At 54.0% G+C, this 4,783-nt stretch overlaps 1 protein-coding gene across 1 annotated transcript in view; it reads left to right on the top strand.

Moving 5' to 3' along the window:
* The first annotated feature begins 6 nt into the window (after positions 1–6).
* TRAPPC3 (trafficking protein particle complex 3) overlaps positions 7–4,783 on the top strand; it is a 22,595-nt gene continuing 17,818 nt past the window's right edge. The window contains exon 1 of the mRNA XM_021713333.1: positions 7–49. The gene's annotated coding sequence lies outside the window, so the exon portion shown is untranslated. The remainder of the gene's footprint in view (positions 50–4,783) is intronic.

The following is a 4,783-nucleotide window of genomic DNA, read 5'->3' as shown; positions in this document are numbered from 1 at the left end:
CTCCCCCTGCGGCCCCGCGTTGGTACGCGCCGCAGCGCGAGAAGACTATGTAGGGAGCGCTCGGGTGACTCACCCGCCGCCAAGACTGGGGGAGTGGGGCTGGGGCTCCCCCATCTCACCCTGGAGCTTGGGGGCTCTGGCTCTGGGTTGAGACGGTAGCTTCACGTCTGAATTGCCGCCCAAACCCACCTCAAACAAAACCAGCCCCGGGGGACCGGCGGGAGGCTTGAAGGAGAGTCAGAATGAGACCCTCAAGGGGGCTACTACGCGCTGTCTCCCCTGGTGATGGCAGAGGCGGAGAGAGGTCTGGGAGCCTTGCCGCCGCCCTTCCTCCAGCATCCTGGGGTTGGTGTCTTCCCTGCTCCTCTGGGTAATTACAGCCCTGCACTACAGCTTTACCAGGTCTCTAATCTGCTGGGTCCCTCCCGGCTCCAAACTGGGTGGTCCTGGACCTGAACCTCCCCCACCCCCACCAGACGACCCCGCCAATCTCCCCAGAAGAATTTTCTCTCTGTGGTCTGTCGGGGGGGTGGGGCGGTGGCCCCTCTTGACTCCCCTCTGGAGTGGACCCCGTTCCCTTGCTGGTGCCAGCTGAGTGAGGGCGTCAAGCCAAGTCCGGCCCAGCCTGAAGCAGAGCGGGGAGCTTGCTGGGAAGGTGGATCGATAATGGTACTTCTGTAGGGATTGACAGAGGGGAGGAAGGAGGAGGGGCGGCTGAGCCTTCCCATCCTGGCCCTGCCCTTTGTCCTGACCTCCAGAAGGGTCAGTTCCCTAGTTCTCCATTGTCCAGAGATTAGGCCCAGTGAGCTGCTAGGCACCCCCCTCACCACCCGCCTGCTCCTCTTCCCGCCAGTGCTGCCTTCCTTTTAGCAGCTCCAGAAAGCAGTCATTTGGAGGGAGAGGATGGGGAACAAAAGGGTCAGGGTCTCAGGCAACCTGGGAGCAGCCTGTCCTGGGAGGTGGGAGTAGGTGGAAGCTTGGACCCTCTTGGGAGGGCCTGGGGAGGGAAGAGTGTTCCCTCCAGCCCCAAAACTTTAGATGATGGAGAAGGCCTGCAGCTGGAACTGGTAACTTTGAGCTAGTGATTTAACTTTTCTGAAACCCAATAATAGTGTCATGAGGTATCACGTAAAGATTCAACAGGGTAATGCAGATGAAGTGCTTAGCGCAGAGCCTGGCATAGAAGTGCTCAATAAATAAGTATGATGATGAAGACTTTGGTGGAGTAAAAGCAGATTAGGATGAGGAACAGAGCACCCATCTTTATTGTCAGCCATCCCTTCTGTAGGGTGAAGGTACCATGTGGATGATGGAGTTGATGACAGTCCTTTGTAAAGTCAGAGACCTCAAGGCTTGCCTCTTGTAGAACTGGACAAGCCCACCCTGAGCCAGGCATGGACTAGACTCAAGAGAATTCTGGGACAGAACCCAACCCTCTGGGATGGTTCCTCCCTCATCTGCCACCCCTGGTCTTGAAGTTCCTGTAGGGATAAAGATGGATGGTTAGGAATAGTGAGATACCCACAGTGGCTAGCGCTCAAGACTAGAGGAGGGAGAGATGGCAGCTAGAAAGGAACAGATAGGCTGAGGACGGCCCATGTAGGAGGACTCGAATGCCTGTTAACTTGGAAATATAGAACGTGGGGAACTGTGAAGATCATGAGGTTCTTCAATAGGGAAGGGGTAAAGGGCACTTTACAATTGGAAACCTATTGTGGTTTAATTATCTGAGGTTGACTTTGGGAGCTCACTGACAAGAGACAGTGTGTGGTATTAGCCTACACCAGTGGTTCTCAACCAAAGGCAATTCTATCCCCCAGGGGATGTTTAGCAATGTTTAGAGACCAACTTGGAGCGTTCCTGGCATCTAGTGCATAGAAGACAGGGATGCCACTTGACATCCTACAATGCATGGGACCACCACCCACAATAAAGAATTATCAGATGCAAAATGTCTATAGTACAATGACTATGGAACCCTTCCCTAGACTAAGGGTGGAGGCACTTTAACCCCCTTCAAAGTTGCTGGTGCTGGAGTCCAGCAGAGTATCTGGGAGTTAGGCAATTTAAGGGAACATTCTCCTGGTCAGCCTGGAAGGTTTCCTGCACAGCTGATGAGTGCACAGGGAATCGGGGAGGATGGCTGAAGGGAAGCCTCGTACACACAAGTATCCCGGGATTGATGGAGTCTTGTATGTAGACAGAGGAAGTGGGCTCCTCTCCATTCTCCTCCTAACTGGCCAGGATCCATGACAGATCCCAGGCCCTAGCAGACAAGAGGATGTCTCTCTCTAACTTTGGGATTGGGTGACAATGTATGGGGCTCCACACGGCCCCACAAATATTAGACATCCCAGAGAAGGAGTAAGTGGGGCACTGACTGAAGCCCTAACATCAGGGGCTGAAGCCCCAACAGCATACCCTGCCGTCTTCCACCAAGGGGCAGGGAACTCTGTAGCCTCCCCTGTAGCCCCAAAACAGACATAAGTGAGCTGTTAGTCTCACCACTAACTGGGCTGGGGCTAGGGGCTGGTCATAGAGAATGGGGATCAAAAATATGTCATCTCTACAATAAATTAAAAAATTAGCTGGGCATGGTAGCGCGCGCCTGTAGTTCCAGCTACTTGGAAGGCTGAGGCGGAAGGATCGCCGGAGGCCAGCAGGTCGAGGCTGAGGTGGCCTGGAGCAGCCACTGCACTCCAGTCTGGGCGACAGAGTGAGACTCCAACTCAAAAAAAAAAAAAAGAAAGTCCCCATCCTGATTCCTCTAGGGGGAGGAAGGCAAGAGCATTAACAACCTCCTAGGTTTGGTGGAGCAGAGTCCAGGATGAGCCCAATGGAGAGGTGAAGGAAATCACTGTGAGGTTTGACAGAGATATGAATCTCTCAGGAGATGGGAGGTCCTGGGTGCTGCCTCCACACCCACAAAGTCCTGCAGGAAGTGGGTGGGGCCTCATGGTGGGGGCAGCCTAGAGAACAGAGACAACACATTCTCCCACTGCACCCTCAAGGCACTGCAGCAAGAAGTGGTCTCTAACCCACACTAGCTTTCCTAGGGAGCTGCAGCCTCCAGGGCCCACTCTCTGGAGCTGGGAGTAGGGAGTGTCCTCCAGGCAGTGGTGACACCAGCAGCCCCTCCTCCTCCAGCCCTTGGGGAGGTGGAGGAACAGAGAGCAATGGGATTGGGGAAGAACTCAGATGCAGGCCAGGCATGGTGGCTCAGGCCTATAATCCCAGCACTTTGGGAGGCTGAGGTGAGAGGATTGCCTGAGCCTGTGGGTTCAAGATGAGCCTGGGAAACTTGGTGAGACCTCATCTCTACAATAAATCAAAAATTAGCCGGGTGTGGTGGTGTGTGCCTGTAGTTCCACCTACTTGGAAGACTGAGGCAGAAGGATCGCCTGAGACCAGCAGGTCGAGGCTGCGGTGGTGTGCCACTGCACTCTAGCCTGGGAGACAGAGTAAGCCTCCAATTCCAAAAAAAAAAGAACTCAGATGCAGGACTAAATGGGCTCAGTTGTTTGGGTTCTTAGGAGGGAGAATCTTTGTCTAGAGCCCCTGATAGGGACAAGACACTGTTCTTTTCTAGGAAGAAGTAGATAACAGGGAGGGGGTGTTCCTAAATGTCCTGGTCCCTAGAGGTGGTGGGGAGAGATTGGGATTTGAGAATGATGGAAACTGTACTGAGAGCCCTTGGAGCAGCTAAGGGACTTTTAAGATCCATTTGAGCAAGGAGGAGACATATAGATCAACCTGAGATGAACCCCACCCCCTCCCTTAATTCAGGACTGATGACACTGCAAGAATGAGTCCCCAAAAGGAAGACGCCAAGAGGGGGAGTCACCAGCAAGAGAGGAAAAAATCTCAGAGGCTGCGAAACAGGCAGGGAGAGGCTCCACCTCTAGTCTCCCCAGAGCCGCCCAGCTTGACAGTGGGCTGGGTGGGGTCGGGCGGCTGGCCGTGACTGTGACTCAGGTTTCTGTGGGCAGCCAAGGGCAGCCGGCAGGGAGGAGCCCCGGCCGACAGACAGGCCGGCCAACTGCAGCTTTCACCTCAGCTGTCCTCTCTCCTGGGAATGTGAGAGGCTCTTCTCTAGCTGGGCTGGCCTCTGGAGGCTAAAGGACCCCTGCTTTCCTCCCCCACCCCAGCTGACCCTCATGTTCCTTCTCAGAGCTCTCAGCTTCCTCCCTGGAACATTATACAGGAGAGGGAATTAGGGGTCACTATCTCTAGGGAGGCCCCAAGATGTCTAGGCCAGGAAAAGGGTATGATAATGACTGAGCCTGGCTCACGCCTGTAATCCCACCACTTTGGGAGACTGAGGCAGGAGGATCACTTGAAGCCAGGAGTTCAAGCCCAGCCTAGGCAAAAAAGTGAAATCCTACAAAAATTTTTTTTTGCCTGGTGCTGTGGCTTGTGCCTGCAGTCTCACCTACTCTGGAGGCTGAGACAGGAGGATCATGTGAGCTCAGGAGTTCGAGGCTTTAGTGAGTCATGATCACGCCACCATACTCCAACCTGGGCAACAGAGCAAGACCCCAACTCTAAAAATAAAAAACTGAAATGGCAAAGTTAGGATTAGAAATCGGAACTGACTGCCAACACAGCTGGCAATCTTTCTTTCCCGGGAACCAGGCAGTATAGCTGTTCTATGGGAGGGTGGGGGAGAAAATGACTTGAACTTTATCTAAAAGACTAGATATTCCAAGCCGGGCTCAGTGGCTCAGCCTGTAATCCCGCGCTTTTGGGAGGCTGAGGTGAGTGGATTGCCTGAGCCCGCGGG

The sequence above is a fragment of the Carlito syrichta genome, unplaced genomic scaffold (assembly GCF_000164805.1).
Source record: "Carlito syrichta isolate Samal-C Ts95f unplaced genomic scaffold, Tarsius_syrichta-2.0.1 Scaffold304465, whole genome shotgun sequence".
In the NCBI taxonomy this organism is placed as follows: domain Eukaryota; kingdom Metazoa; phylum Chordata; class Mammalia; order Primates; family Tarsiidae; genus Carlito; species Carlito syrichta.
Note: the sequence above shows the minus strand (reverse complement) of the source record. Positions and strands in the feature narration are given on the sequence as shown.